We start from the raw sequence: 17128 nt of genomic DNA on the forward strand, positions 1-17128 counted from the left end.
CTTAGTTATTTTCTAACCACAAGTGTTTATGCCTTATTAGCACATGGTTCTAAAGCAAATCACTTAACCACTAGACCATACGTCTTGCCCATATTATAAGTAACCTACAAGTACTTTAATCATTATTATTTGTAAGAAAATATAATTTGTTGTAGAGATTTCTGTACCATGCTGGTGTGATGAATGTGCCGTTTACATCATGATATTTGCTTTAATCTAACTGTAATCTTCAGAAATTCTAATAAGACCTCTAACTGATGTAAATTTCCAGCAACATCTATGAATCAATTGCATGTGTAATTATTGTCCTATTATGTTAGCCTTGTCATGCCTGTCGTGTAAGCGGAAGAGTAATACTTGCTAATCCTATATTAGAATCCGCTCTTTATTAGCATCCTTACCGGCAAACTGCAGAGAAAGACGTGATTGGCAATGGTTGGCAAATTACATACAGGGGCCTTGAAGCATGCGCAGTTACCGCGCATGCGCTAGGGAACTGTGCAACAGTTTTAAACCCGCCCCAAACGCTCAGGAAACGCTTCGCGTTTAGCCAGCTGTTACTCATCTCGTTCCGGGTCACGGGGACGGCGTCCGAGGAGCTAGTGGTTCGTTGTATGGAAATAGCTTGTGTCTTCCCGCGTTTCTAAGCCTGTTTATCGTATTGTGAGTCCTAAGAAGCGTCTTGCTTCTTAGATATTGTTCTATCCTTGATTATATTCTTTATTGTTTATACCGCTTTTGCCTATTGCGGTTTTGCAAGCCACTTTGGTATAAAGCCTGCTAGGTGTGCACACCGCGTTTCTATTAATTCAATTCCGAGTGGTGTTTATATTTTACATAGCCCTACCGTGCCTCGTGAGCTTAACGAAGGTATTTGTTTACGGTATTTTGAGGCTATTCCAGGATTGAATTCCCAATTATTTGTGGTGAGTCTCACGAATAGAAGAGATACAGTAGCGGAAGTGTGACTTACGCTTTACTTATAGTGTCCCATTGCATTTACATTTCTGTTGCATTTGATGAACCATATCAAGGCTGGTATCGGAGTTCAAGTTATTCTGCTTTATTTACGTATCATCTCCCTCCACTTTCTAAAGGTACATCACATCACAATCTTTAATTTAGGAACATTAAGGGGAGGGATTGTTTTCACTCATTTTTCTTGTATTTTACTACAGTGACATTTAAAGAAGATCGAGTATCCGCTGAGGTGGAGAAGACTGTGGAGTGTTGTTGTTCTTCCCCTTCCTACCCTTGTTTTGTTCCCCTGTTTTCCCCCTGGTTACCGTTTGGGTGTTAGTGCTATTCCTGACTCCCGGAAGGTGACAGGGGGAGACAAGGTGTTTAGCATCGTGAATCCAGGACACTTCCGAGACAAAGAAGGTGCGTGCATGACAAAACGCGAAGCCTCTATAATATTGTCTCCCAAGTGCAATGGATCTCACATTACAGGATGTAGCAAGTATGGTAGGGAATCTCCAACGAGAAACCCAGTCCATTGCTGACAGACTAGAGGCGATGAGTGTACCAAGGGGAGAGGGAGCAGGTTCCAGCGCTCAGACCCCTGTAGTTCAAGTTGTTACACCTCACACTATTCCTCTGGCACCCCCTGAGCGATTTTATGGAGACCCTTCAAAATGTGCAGCATTTTTGACACAGTGTCAGCTGCATTTCCTGTGCAAGGCCCCATGTTTTCCAAACGATCAGGCTAAGGTGGCCTTTGTTCTATCATATTTAGGAGGTTCAGCAGCAAATTGGACAATTCCCTTAATAGACAAAGATGATCCCTTATTATTGGATTTTGACGCTTTTCGTAGAGAATTACGTAAGATGTTTGATAAACATTCTTTTACCCACGCAGCTGATACAGAGTTGTTAAGATCCTTTGAACCCTGTTTCAAGTTTATCACCTATATTTCCACATTTAACAGATTGGTTGTAGAGGCAGACTGGCCCGCTGCTAAACGCAGTGCCCTTTTTTACAAAGGTCTAAGAGACGACCTTAAGGATGCGTCAGCTCATGTAGTAGATCCCCCTGCTACATGTCCCGAATTGATCGACCTGGTGGTGAAACTCGACCATAGGCTGGGAGAAAGACGTAGAGATAGAGTACGTTACGAGTATCCTAGATTTAGCACTAAAGAACGGAAATCAGAGTCTGAGGCAAAACCTGAGGATCCCGAACCTATGCAAATAGGCAGTATTAAAGGGCCTTTGAGTGAGGCTGAGAAACAAAGACGTAGGGAGAATAGATTGTGTCTCTATTGTGGCAAGGCTGGACACTTCCTGAGAGAATGCCCAGTAAAACCCAAACAGTTCCGCAAGTCAGAAAACTAACAGACCCGAGGGTAACAGAGACCTTACCGCCGGGTCCTTTGGTTCACATGGTCTCATCAGTAATGACGAATGAAAGACACTTCTTTATTACTTCCAAATTGTCCTGGTTTTCCAATTCTGTTATACAACCCATCATGATTGATTCTGGAGCTTCGGGCAACTTTATGGATTATCACTGGGCAGTCACCCATAATATTCCTAAAGTTCAAAAAGAAACCACAGAGGAAGTGTATACCATAGATGGTAGTCCTTTGAAATCTGGGCCTATCACGCAGTCTACCATCACATTGGAATTATACATAGAACCCACACACCGAGAAACTCTTGCTTTTGATATAATTGAATCTCCTCAATTTCCGGTGGTATTGGGACTTCCTTGGCTGCGTCTCCATAACCCTCAGATAGACTGGCAAAACACTTGTATCACCTTCGGAAAAGAGTGTAGACAACACACATCTACCATCAGCACAGATCTTCCTGATTCCTCAGCTCAGACACATGAAATGCCCATACAAAAGACAATATCTTTGGTCTCAATAAACCCCGAAGAACCATACACAGTAGAACAGCCTAACACCGTTTTGCCCCGTTTATCAGGAATACAGTACTGTTTTTGAAAAAGAACAAGCAACAAGTCTACCCCCCATAGGGTATACGACTGCCGTATTGATCTGCAGCCTGGCGCTCGTATCCCTACTAGTAGGGTGTACTCACTTACTGAAAAAGAAAATGTGTATTTAAGGGAGTACCTCGATACCATGTTAGATCTTGGTTACATCAGACACTCCAGATCTCCAGCCTCTTCAGCATTATTTTTTATTCCTAAAAGGGAAGGAGGCTTACGCTGCTGTATTGATTATAGATCACTGAATAACATTACTATCAAAAACAAGTATCCCTTGCCACTCATCTCCTCTCTGCTCGATCAAATAAAAGATGCAAAATGGTTCACTAAATTAGATCTACGTGGGGCCTACCACCTTGTTCGTGTTAAAGAGGGAGATGAGTGGAAGACGGCGTTCTGCACCAAGTTCGGTCTTTATGAATACTTAGTAATGTCCTTTGGGCTTTGTAATGCTCCTTCAGCATTTCAGTATTTCATCAATGAAGTGCTGAAGGAGTATCTGGACAAGAGTGTCATTGCGTACATTGATGATCTACTAATCTATTCTAAAACCCTTGATGACCATATTGTACATGTAAAAGCTGTCTTACATCAGTTGCAGAATAATTCCCTTTTTTGCAAACTAGATAAATGCTTCTTCCATCGCCACCAGGTCGCCTTTTTGGGGTTTATTGTATCAGCTCAAGGCCTGAGCATGGACCCACAAAAAGTCAGTGCTGTTTTGCAGTGGCCCCCTCCCAAAAATGTAAAGGAAATCCAACAATTCATTGGCTTCTCGAATTTTTATAGGCGCTTTATACACCAATTCTCAGATCTGGTAGCTCCTATCAGCCGCTTGCTGCGAAAAGGGGTCCCTTTTCATTGGTCTGAGGAGGCCGACTGGGCCTTTCACGTTTTGAAAAAGGCATTCACGCAGGCCCCCATTCTGAAACACCCTGATCCTTCTTGTCTTTATGTGGTGGAGGTGGATGCCTCGCAAGTAGCTGTAGGGGGTATCCTTTCGCAAGCGGATGCTAGCACGGGAGAACTTCATCCAGTAGCCTACTATTCCCACAAATTTACTCCAGCTGAGGTGAACTATGCCGTTGGGGAGAGAGAGCTCCTAACAATCAAGAAAGTGTTGGAGGAATGGAGGCAGTACTTATTGGGCACGAATCACACAGTCACTGTTTTGACAGACCATCGCAATCTACAGTATCTAAAGTCTGCTAGAGCATTGTCCATGCGACAACTGAGATGGACACAGTTTTTTAATGAATATGATTTCAACATACATTTCAGGGCTGGCAGACAAAACGGTAAAGCAGATGCTTTATCTCGTCTGGGGTTTGAGCCATTCCCAAGTGATGATAAGCCTCCTTGTATCATTGCTCCTCAAAGAATAATAGGAGTACTTACTACTGAAGAGGATTTTATCATACAAGTAAAGAACGCCCAACAAGAACCTTCCTCTCAAGCAGTGTTACACCAACAGCAGTCTTTGGTCAGATCAGGTCTTCATTATGTGCAAGGAGGATTGTTCATCCCCACGATACCCCTTCAAACACAGGTTTTGGAATGGTGTCATTCCCACGGTATAGCAGGACATCCAGGCTATAAGAGAACATTGGAGTTGATAAAAAGATATTGCTGGTGGCCTCACATAGCTAAAGACGTACAACAGTATGTTCGGACGTGTCACGTATATGCTCAAGGAAAAACATCACACGAAGGGTTAGTGGGCTTGTTACTTCCCCTTCCCACTCCTTTGGCTCCCTGGCAGTCCGTATCAATGAACTTTATCGTAGAGTTACCACGTACACAAAGGGGAAATAACACTCTTTTAGTCGTAGTGGACATGTTCACCAAAGCGGCTCATTTCATCCCATTACAAAGTTTACCTACATCTTCTGTTCTGGCAAGTGTCTTTCTACAAAATATAGTCAGACTTCATGGTCTTCCCTCTATCTTGGTCACTGATAGGGGCTCTCAATTTATATCCAACTTTTGGAAACAGTTATGTAAGTCTCTGAATATTGAAGTCCGCCTCTCCTCTAGTCATCACCCCCAGACGGACGGACAAACAGAGCGGGTGAACCAAAGCCTTGAGCAGTTCTTGCGTTGTCAATTACTGCAAGAACAGAAGGAATGGGATGAGCTGATTTGGTTGGCAGAATTGTCATACAACAATAGTCATAATTTTTCCACTCTATTTACCCCCTCTTATGCTTCATACGGGTTCCATCCTAAGGTCCTTCCCTTTTCTCCTTTGAGGCCTTGTGCCATTCCAGCTGTACAGGATTTAGTCTCACACCTTCAAAAAGTACATTCCACCATCCATGATAACCTCGATAAGGCCAAGTCTGATTACAAGAAGGCAGCAGACACACATAGACATGCAGGACCCGCTTATCAAGAGGACGACAAGGGCTGGCTTTCCACCAAACATTTGGCCTTAAAGGGTGCTTGTAAATTTCAACCGAAGTACATTGGTCCTTTTCCCGTTAGCCAAGTCATCAATCCTGTAGCTATGAAGCTGCGATTGCCACCATCCATGAAGATACACCCCGTCTTTCACGTTTCCCTGTTAAAACCTGTAGCGCCAGATACCCGCCTTCCGACGACCCCTCATCCCATTACGGTGGATAATAATGATGAATACGAAGTGGGAGCTATTATTGACTCTAGAAGAGTTTGTCGTCGCCTCCAGTATCTTATACACTGGAAGGGCTATGGTATTGAGGATAGATCTTGGAAACCTGCCAGCCAAGTACATGCACCTAGTTTATTGCGAGCTTTTCACAGGCGATTCCCTCACAAGCCCAAACCAGTGGGGGGCGTTATGGGAGGGGTGTTCTGTCATGCCTGTCGTGTAAGCGGAAAGCGTAATACTTGCTAATCCTATATTAGAATCCGCTCTTTATTAGCATCCTTACCGGCCAACTGCAGAGAAAGACGTGATTGGCAATGGTTGGCAAAATTACATACAGGGGCCTTAAAGCATGTGCAGTTACCGCGCATGCGCTAGGGAACTGTGTAACAGTTTTAAACCCGCCCCAAACGCTCAGGAAACGCTTCGCGTTTAGCCAGCTGTTACTCATCTCGTTCCGGGTCACGGTGACGGCGTCCGAGGAGCTAGTGGTTCGTTGTATGGAAAGAGCTTGTGTCCTCCCGCGTTTCTAAGCCTGTTTATCGTATTGTGAGTCCTAAGAAGCGTCTTGCTTCTTAGATATTGTTCTATCCTTGATTATATTCTTTATTGTTTATACCGCTTTTGCCTATTGCGGTTTTGCAAGCCACTTTGGTATAAAGCCTGCTAGGTGTGCACACCGCGTTTCTATTCACTCAATTCCGAGTGGTGTTTATATTTTACATAGCCCTACCGTGCCTCGTGAGCTTAACGAAGGTATTTGTTTACGGTAATTTGAGGCTATTCCAGGATTGAATTCCCAATTATTTGTGGTGAGTCTCACGAATAGTAGAGATACAGTAGCGGAAGTGTGACTTACGCTTTACTTATAGTGTCCCATTGCATTTAGATTTCTGTTGCATTTGATGAACCATATCAAGGCTGATATCGGAGTTCAAGTTATTCTGCTTTATTTACGTATCATCTCCCTCCACTTTCTGAAGGTACATCACATCACAATCCTTAATTTAGGAACATTAAGGGGAGGGATTGTTTTCACTCATTTTTCTTGTATTTTACTACAGTGACATTTAAAGAACATCGAGTATCCGCTGAGGTGGAGAAGACTGTGGAGTGTTGTTGTTCTTCCCCTTCCTACCCTTGTTTTGTTCCCCTGTTTTCCCCCTGGTTACCGTTTGGGTGTTAGTGCTATTCCTGACTCCCGGAAGGTGACAGGGGGAGACAGGGTGTTTAGCATCGTGAATCCAGGACACTTCCGAGACAAAGAAGGTGCGTGCATGACAAGCCTCAACTGTATCCAAGATTTGAACCGCCATCCTTAAGGGTGCACTCTCCTTAAAGACGGTTCTTGTTGAACCTGAAACAACTTTGATTAGATTCCTCCTGTCAATTCATACAGAGGTTTCCTACAAACATGAGCAGCTATACATATATCAAAACCACAATTACCAAACCACTATTGCCAAGATTTATAAGCAAAATAGTATCCACAAATAGCCCACATCAGACCTTATCAGCAACCCCTCTTTAACATAAAACCGTATCACAAATTCTGTCACCAAACCACTGCCCAATGTCTAGCTCCTACATGAATTGTCCAACTGATCAGAATTGCTAAATACTTACCTGTAATTCCGGTACGCCAAGTCCTTCCTTAGTCCTTATCTATGAAGAGCTTGTCTCTTCATGCAGACTCCTCTCTGATGCAGAAGAAAATAGAATGCCCTCCAGGAGCGTAACACAGGCCCCCGCAGCCACCGCCATGCAGGGGTGGGGGGGGGGCCGAGCTGCAGGGGGCCCCCTCAGCACAATACTCAGGCCCAAGAGCTCTGGATTAAATTCGGAGTGGGGGCCCCTCCGTGTACGTGGCAGGGGGCCCCTTCAACTTTCATTACACCACTGATGCCCTCTATATATAGGGATCGTCCTTCATTCTTATCATCCTTTGACTTAAAATGTCCACTGGGTGGGTGGGTGAAATGACTGGAGTGAGAAAGGATTTGGAGTAATGGAATTACAGATAAGTAACTCAAACATTACCTTCTTGTTCTTCCCCTGCTCCAGTCCTTATATTCGAGCTCTAAACCTTTCAGTATCTAAAACACCACAGACCTAGGTTGACTGCCCAGAAGAGTTTATTTTGCAAAAGAATTGTTGCAACTGTTAAAACATCACTGCTGCCAAAAACTAAAACATCCTCTGAGCCAATAGAATCTCACTGAAGTCTAATGATTTGCCAAAGTTGGAATGTGTGCCCATGTGGCTTCTTTGCAAATCTCTGTGGTAGAAGCTCCCTCAATCTCTGCCCAGGAGTGGTCACACTTCTGGTCGATCTACTCTGAATCCTTTCCAGGACAAGGCTGATCCTTTTCTTTGTAAGCGCAACCAATCAGAGATCTTATCCACCTACTTAGCAAGAGGTGGATAGCTTCAAATCTTTCCGGGCTGAACTAAAATTGACAAATAAAGTGTACCTTCCTGAATGAAGAAACATATTTATGTAAGTAAAGAACACTTTTCTCACATCTAAGTTGGTCCTGCTGACAACTTGGACTTGGGACAAACTCTGGTTAAATCTCCTCCATGTAATGATGAAAACGCGAGCTTACCTTTGGGAGGAAAGAAGCAACTGTACTGATGACTAGTGTGCCTGAAAAAACTTTCAAGTAAAGCGATCTGCAAGACAGCACTCCTAACTCTCAACCTCCTCACAAATGTGATTGTCACCAGGAAAAAGCCTTACAAGTTAAAAATTGTACTGACACATGCGGCAAAGGCTCGAAAGTATGTACCGATCTGGAACCATCTGAGGCCTGAATTGTGGCCCATTGAGTTCCAAGTATTGAGTCCGGCAGCCCCAAAGTAAAGAGATTTTGCAGAAAATCCCAAATCTTTATCTCACTACACGAGAAAGGTTCATAATCCAACTGTACACCACCTCTGGAAAATATGTAATAAGCATGCAGTGTTGAAGGTATTGTATGTGCCTGATCTGCCATGGCTAGTTGTTTCGAGTCCTACAACAAAGCAGAATTTATTTGCAGATGTTTAGACTGTGATAGCGGACGTCTATGAAAACAGAACCCCACAGTGGGTTGGAATTATCACTAGGGAAAATGAATAGACATACAGAGAAAAAAGCCTTGATAAAGTCGCAGGGCGATTTCCTATGTTGGCGACGAAACACGTGTCGGCTGTTGGAAGACCCGAGGAATAAAAGAAAAAAGAACAAGAACTCATTTTTCTGCGTTAAATTTGTGCTCACACTGCGCAATTTTGATAATTCTGTTACAATACTATTGTGTGCTGGGGATTTTCTCTTCCAACCACCAATGTGGTTCTTTACTTATCTACCTGTTCAGGTCAGCTGGAGTCAGGACCTTCTGATACTTTAGATTCCACTGAGCTGGAAGATGACTGACTAATATTCCTAATATTCCTAAATGAAATTTGCTTGTGGAACCAGGGCTACTGTGGTCACTATGGTCCATTGCACCTGTAGCCAGAGTGCAGCCTTTGAGCCAACCAGCGTCAATATGTGATCCTGTGAAGGGGTGAGGATCGACTTTTCCCTTGGTGTGTTATGTTACGTTACTTTACGTGCAGTTGAAAAGTGCGGCTAATCGCCCATGAGGGTTTCCACGTGCTGAAAAGGGCAAGGGCCTGAGCAAGGAGAGCAGAAGGGATCATGCCTGTGTTTTCTGGAAGAGCAAGGTCTTGAGCTATTTTCGGAAGTCTATGAGGGAGGGGGCAGTTCTTAGGTGAAGCGGAATGTAATTCCAGGCTTTGGCTGCGATGTGTGAGAAGGATTGTCCTCCAGTTCTGATCTTATTGATGCAAGGGGTGCATGCACTAGCCTGGGAGGCCAAACAAAGGTACCTGTGGGTTGGTAGAAGTTGAGGAGGTGGTTGAGGTATGCTGGTCCGATATTGTGGAGGGCTTTGTAGGTGTGCATGAGCAGCTTGAAATTACAGGAGGTGCAGTGAGATATGGGTGTTATGTGGTATATCCAAGATTAGTCTGTTGGTGGTCATCTGGGTGGTTTGGAGTCGGCGTAGGATGCGGGAGGGGATTCCTGCGTAAATGTAAATGTAAATGTACAGGAATTTATATAGCGCAAATCACCAAGCGGTTTCTAAGCGCTTGCTTAGGGAACCCGTCCTGGTATTCCCCTGTGAGATAACCCCGGCAGGGTATCCGCAAGGTGAAAGCCAGGCATCCCGCCGCGAGGGGCCGTTGTGGAGATTAAGCAAGCTATTGCCCAGAGTCGCAGAGTGTGAACCCGTGAATCGAATAGGCACCGGAGCGAGAATTGTCGAGTCCATGGACATTTTAGGACTCAAGACCCCGCCGAGCTGGGAATTGAACCCTGGTCCCGGGCTGACCTCTGCTTCCAGGTCTGCCTCCTCTAACCAGTGAGCCACACTTCTCCGCGTAGAGGGAGTTTCTGTAGTGGAGTCTGCTTGGAATTAGAGCCTGGGTGACTGTTCTTCTGGTGTTCATAGGCATCTATTTGAAAATCTTGCGTAGCATTCGCAGGATGTGGAAGTATGATGAGGAGACAGTGTTGATCTGTTTGTTCATGATGAAGTAGTTGGCTAGGATGATCCAGAGTTTCTTGGCATGATCAGTGAGTGATTTGGGGCCCAGTTTGGAGGGCCACCACGACGCATCCCAGGGTGAGTGGTAATTTCTGAAAATCAGGACTTCGGCTTTGTCCAAGTTGAGCTGAAGCCAAGTATTGCTCACCTATGATGCAATGTTATGCATGCAGTTGGTGAAGTTGGTTTTGGTGTTGTTGGATCTGTTTGTAAGGGAGAGAATGAGCTTTGTGTCATCAGTATATGAGACGATACTGATGCAGTGACATCTGACGATGGCTACGAGGGGTGTCATGTATACATTAAAGAGCACTGGGCTAAGGTACGAGCCTTGAGAGACCACACAGATGAGACTTTTGGGTTCTTAGGAGAAGGATGGTAGTATCACACATTGTGTTCTGCCCGTGAGGAAGGAGGATATCCACTGAAGGGCTGGCCCACAGATGTCCAGGAGGTGAAGCCGTCTGATGAGTGTGTTGTGGAAGACGGTGTCGAAGGCCGCAGAGAGGTCGAGCAGGTTGAGAGCTGCTGTTTCTTCGTGGTCGAGGATGCTTCTGATGTCATCAGTGGCCACGATGATGTCTGTTTCAGTGCTGTGGTTGGAGTGGAAGCCTAATTGTGATCTCTCGAGGAATTGGTGCCTCTCAGGGCAGTCAGAGAGTTGAATGTTGATGGCTTTCTGCATGACTTTGGCTGGGAAAGGTAGGGGAGAGATGGGTCTCTAGTTTCTGAGAGTATTGGGGTCTGCTGACCGCTTCTTTGACAAGGCAGTGACTTCTGCACTTTTCCAGTTTATCAGGAACACATGACTGATTAGTAGTACAGTCACTTGATGTAGATGATGACTTGTCACATCATCTGATGGAGTGTGTACCAGACAGTCATCTAAATAAGGCTGCATAGATATCCCTCTACATTGGAGGAGGCCATGTGAGGACCCATTAACCTGAGGGGCTGACTTTAGCCTGCAGTGCAGCATTATGAACTGAAAATGCTGCCCCTGCACTAAAAACCAGAGATAGCTTTGGTGTTCCTCCAAAATTGGGATATGTAAATATGTGTTCTGCAGATCCATCTTTACCATGAATTCTCCCTGGTGTACCACTGGGATAATTCTTTGTATGGTATCCGTCTTGAAATGGAATGTTTTTACCTATCTATTTACTGCTTTTGCATCCAACAGTGGTCAATATACACCTTATGCTTTCTCCAACCGGAAAGAGAAATGAGTATGAACCTTTGCCTTATTGTCCTTGGACAGTGGGTCAGTGGGCCTGTATTTTAGTAAGTCTTCGAGATTCCTTGCAACAGTGCCTGGAATTTGCTTGAATTAGAAGGTACAGACATATGGATTTACACTGGGTTTGGAAGTCTGGGTTCAATTACATAGCCCCTACAAATTATACTCTGCACACAGTAATGTAGAAACTGTTGGATAAGTCCCCCAACTGGAAGCTCTCATGCTTTTAATTTCCCTATAGTCAGGAGTGCTGATTCCTTTGAGGTGCTGAGTTAGATTTGGAAGATTTGTTTTTGGAAGAACCTCTCAACTGGAATCCTTTCTTCCTTCTCGCTTGTCTATGATAGCCATGAGAAGTGGAAACAGAGGCTGATGGTTGTATTTTTTCTTTCTACAAAAAGGCATGTTTCAGTCCTTGTAGGCCTTGGGTACTGTAGAGTCTTCACCGTCCCTGGAGCATGCAAATAAAATATGCAGCACAGGAGTTGCAGTCAAATACTTCTTTATTCCTCAGCATACACTCACACACACACACTGCACATTAAATCATACTTCATGTTCACTACACCCTAACACCTCCCCACATATCAAGTGTTTCCTCTCCAGAGTCTGCCCAGAACCACAAGGGTCCCTAGAGTGCATAACACCAATATACCACATCTCCCTCTTTGTTAAAAAAAAAAGTGGTGACATTACTAAAATCACATTTCCTCGATTAGTCAATGAGGCGCTCACATTTGTCTGCCAGATCAGGTGATCCGAGATTATCGAGGTTCACCATGAGCTTAAGCCAGACCTGCTGGCGAGGTCGCTTGACACATGGTTTCAGGACTTTACAAGTGTTGTGGCATGTGTTTAAAATGCAATGTTCCCTGAGTGGTGGATTGTCCAGGATGTTGTGCTGTCAGGATATGTCCCTAGCACACCGCAACCTGCAACGGATCAGTGGCAAAATGAGATTCCATTTTCCTTCTTCATCTCTGCTTAACCAGTACCCAGTCCCCTTTGTCAAAGACTGTCTCCTGTTCATGAATGCTTTGATCTGCATATGCTTTAATTTTTATTTCCCAAGTTGTGTTGGTGTCTCGAACCTTGTCATCGTTCACTGTTCGATCCAGGGTCCATTTAGTTAATTTTGTTCTGATGGCTCTCTTGAATAGCACGGTGGCTGAACTTTCAGGGGTTGTGGAGTGAGAGTTAATTGATAGGCCCAAAGGACCTGGCACAGGGTTTGGTTTAGATCAATCCCCTTCAATGATGCTCGTTGAATGTTCCTCTTGAGGGGCAAGAGGCGTGTATTCTTTTTGTATTTGACGTAGAGTCTGAGAAGAAAGTCTTTAAACTCTTTGTTGTTATTTGAGGATTTCAGGGATGCCCCACATTGCAAAGATGTCATCAAGACTTTCTATGACTTTGTCAGAGGTTGTCGAAGATAGGTCTTACACCAAAGGAAAACGTGAATACTAGTCTGTGACTACTATGATGAGATGATATACATTTTTGAAAAGCCCTAAAAAGTCGACTGCAACCCTCTCCCAAGCATAGACAGTAAAGTCAAACTTTGTCAGTGGATGCTGCATCACCTTGGGGGACAAACAATTGCAAATGTGGTACACCTTCAGTTCCTTCTCAACTTGTTCATCTACCTGAGGGAACCACACTTGATCTCTTAAGGCTCTCTTGGTGGTCACAATACCACCGTGTTTTCATGGGCCTGCTCGATGACCTGCTGTCTTAGGCTTCCAGGTATGATGATTTTTTTATCCTAACAAATTCAACGTTATTGGCAAGGGGTCAGGTACTTCTCCTCCATGATTGTGTGGTAATAAGTTCTTTGATTATGGTCATGTCTTTGTCTGCATTGGTGGCAGCCATGATTTGTTCCACAGACAGAGCCGCAGGTGTGCCGGATCTCACAATAAAGTTGAGATAGTCTTCAGCTATCTTGAATGTTGAACTGTGACGATGTAGCGTCACTCGTGATAAGTTATCTGCTGGGATATGATCCTTCCCTGGTTTTTGCACGATCTCATAGTTATACTCCTGCACTCTCAACCCCACCTTTTAATGCAAAGGGGTATCTTGGCATTCAGGTTTCCAAAAATTGTAAGCAATGCCTGGTGATCTGTGATGACAGTGAATCATTTTTCGTAAAGGAATACATGAAAATGTTCACAGACCCACACCACAGCCAGACTCTCCTTCGACTGAGAGTAGGCACAGTCTGTTTCAGACAAACTTCGACTGGCATAGGCCACAATGAATCTCTGTGCTTTCGGATGGCCATTGTGTTGAGCAATAATTGCACCAAGCCTATCAGGCTAGCACCAACTGGTATTTCAATATGCAACTTGGGGTCTTGGTTGCACAAATGTCTTTGAAACTCTGGTCTCATTCTAAAGACCACTGAAACTATACATTTTGCGTTGTCAAGTCTCTCAATGGGCACTCACTGTAGCAAAGTTGCAAATGTATCTTGAGCAATAGCTGTTCTTTTTGCATTTGTCACCCCGAGTGGGACGGGTATGCCCAGACGTGTGTCTCGTGCTCTCCATGCCACTGGAGTCAAGCTATCCTGGCTGATGAGGGCTGAAAGCCGGAACCCGGTCCTAGGATGCTTGTTTCCAGTCCAGGGAGGACCTGGCCTGGCAGTTAGGGCAGGACTGTTCCCATTGGGTGCAGGGTTAAGACTGATTTGCATATGGCTGGATCCACACTGGAATGACATGGTGAACAAAAAAACTTTGGATTTAGGCCCAGATCTCTGTACTGGGGTGAATGCATGACATTGTACTGCATTCTGTCCATCAATTGTCCTGTTTGTATTTGTCACCTCGAGTGGGACGTGTTAATGCCCAGACGTGGGTCCCGTGCTCTCCATGCCACTGGAGTCAAGCTATCCTGGCTGATGAGGGCTGAAGCCCGAAACCGGTCCAAGAACACTTGTTTCCAGTCCAGGGAGGGCCTGGCCTGGCAGTTCGGGCTATACTGTTCCCATTGGGCACAGGTCAAGACTGATTTGCATATGGCTGGGTCCAAACTGGAATGGCACGGTGAGCGAAAAAACTATGGATTTAGTCCCATATCTCTGTACTGGGGTGAATGCATGACATTGGTCTGCATTCTGTCCCTCAATTGTTCTTTTTGCATTCTTCTTCCTTCTTCTTCTTTCTTCTTTTTACAAAGGATTGCAGCATGGTTCCCATGATTGCACCATTGGCTCCCAATGAGACAAAGAGACACTTTCAAAATGATGTGCATAACACATAGAGCACTGTATAACACTGGCCCTCATATCTTAAAAAATAAGATAAAGTTTTATGCAACCACTAGGAATCTCCGCTCTCAATCAACAGCGAGAGCAACAACTACCCGAGTGAAAAGAGCCAGGATGGGAGGACGGGCCTTCTCCCACCTGGCCGCAACTAGGTGGAACGATCTGCCCAAGGATCTCAGACTCACGGACTGCCACCTGACTTTCAGAAAAAAATTAAAAACCTTTCTTTTTCCTAATCCCGACTAAACTTTGTATCATCAAGTATTAGCCCATCGCTTATTACAGAAATCATAGCGCCGTGATATCCTATCCAGGATGATTGTTCACGCTCTAAAAGCAACATTAACATTAACATGGTAATATCTTGGAGGGGGTGTACATGGCTGACAGTCCTTACACTTTGTCTGGGTCTAGAGTCATTTGGACTTCAGAGAATATGTGCCCAAAACACTTGAGTTTGGTTTTGTAAAACTCACAATTCACAGTGTTCAGAGTGCGACCTGCATCAGCAAGTAACTGGCACAATTTGTCAAGGGCTTTGTCGTGTTCTTATGTTCTCCCAAAAACCAGTATGTCATCACTGTTATTGAAAGCATGTGTAACAGGTTGCATTACTCTGCAAATAACATCCTGAAATATCTTTGCAGCTGATGATACTCCAAAACTCAGTCTTTAATATCTGAACAAACCAACATGAGTCTAAAAGGTAGTAATGTACCTACAGTTCTCCTCCAACTCGAGTTAATGGCATCATTTGTTCAGGTCAAGGTGGAAAAGCACTTTGGCTGCATTCAATTACATAATCATGTCCGCGATATGTGGACTAGGGTGTCTCTCCCTCTCAATGAATTTGTTAGCCTTGCCCATATCAACGCAAATATGCACTGCTCTGCCACTGTCCTTTTTTGGTACTACTATAGGTGAAACCCATGACATGGGGTCTGTGAAATGTTCAATGTTTTAAAAGTGCTTTCAATTCTTTCCGTATAGCTTCTTGGAAATAGAAGGCAACTCTATGATGTCCCTGAGCCAAAGGGTGAATGTCTTCATCAACATGAAGCTGTACTTTCATTTTCTTGAGTTTTCTCAGGCCATGAAACAATGACAAGAACTGGCTCATGATCTGAGACTGAGCATACAGGCTGTAGTTGTGGGATATCAACCCCATGTCAGCAGTAGTGGCAAAACTGAGCAAGCAGGCACTCAACAAAGTTCCTTGTAGAACGTAAATGGTGTGTCACACCAATATCATTTTGTGTCTCATTGTTGCTGTGAATGATCCTTGGATTTGTAGTGGATCAGAAGTGGCCCAAGTATACACCTTTGTGCATGATTGAGTGTGGCGAGGCACAGGGAATAAGCTAATACATTTTGCACTAGCATAATATTAATCAACGCAACGCTGTCTATGAAGAAAGGTATTAGGTGATCGTTCACTTTCAATGTGATTTTGGGACAGTGCCCAATTACATTTGTTGCTTTGTTTGAAAAGCTGCCTTTGAGCTGCGATTTTCTTTTCAGGCAGCTAACCCCCTATGTACCCGCAGTTCTTTGGTAAATTTCAGCAGCGTTCACCCCTCTTCTTTATTGATACTCTCTACCGAGATCAAAGAGCCCTTGAGCGATGAGCTTGATGACAATTGATCATGCCTGGTTTCTACTTGGCGTAGCTAATGTTGCTTTTATTTTTTGTGGGTGTGTCCAGAGTGTTTCTGAAACGTTCTTGCGCCCATCTTTTTCTTTCCATTGTGATTCACTTCATTTTTCTTTAGCTCAGCACACAGTTATGAAACTATTCTTCGTTCCACAATCTTTGCAGACCTGCCCAATTTCTGGACATTCACCTTCGTGGGGAAATGAAAATCCACATTGGAAGTATAGACATCAACTTGTTTGCATCTTGCTTTTGCTTGTGCTTGCTTTTTGCAGGCAAGGATGATTCATTTTGGGCTGTTCCTGCTGCCATGGCAGCAGCTTATCAGTCTGCTCATTCTTCTGCTTTCGCAGCCATCAGCATTTTCTGCAAACTGTGGGTGTCTCTCAACACGCAACTTCTAAACAAATCTAAAAGCCAGCTATCAATGACTCCGAGTCACATGGCTCCTTCATCGGGGAATTCACAGAATTTGCAATATTCAATGAGTTCATCAAGTCTTTCAACAAACTCTTCCATTATTTCATCAATCTGTTGTCGTGCTTGGTTGAAGATGTACCTCTCAAAGTCAACAATCGGCATTGGACTGAACTTGGCCACCAGTACTTCTTTTACCTTTTGCCACGATTTTGCATCAGGCTGTGAAATGTTCTTTAGCAATTCTTTCACTCCATCACCTGCTTGGGTTGTTAAGTATTTAATTGTCTTATGTTCATCTTCTTCTTCTTCTAGTGCATCTATGTAGTCCTCAAATGTTTCGACCAA

General features: G+C 44.2%; 1 protein-coding gene across 2 annotated transcripts in view; it reads left to right on the forward strand.

Moving 5' to 3' along the window:
• KLHL24 (kelch like family member 24) overlaps positions 1-17128 on the forward strand; it is a 352308-nt gene that overhangs the window by 153067 nt on the left and 182113 nt on the right. The window lies entirely within an intron of this gene.

The sequence above is a fragment of the Lissotriton helveticus genome, chromosome 11 (assembly GCF_964261635.1).
Source record: "Lissotriton helveticus chromosome 11, aLisHel1.1, whole genome shotgun sequence".
NCBI lineage: Eukaryota > Metazoa > Chordata > Amphibia > Caudata > Salamandridae > Lissotriton > Lissotriton helveticus.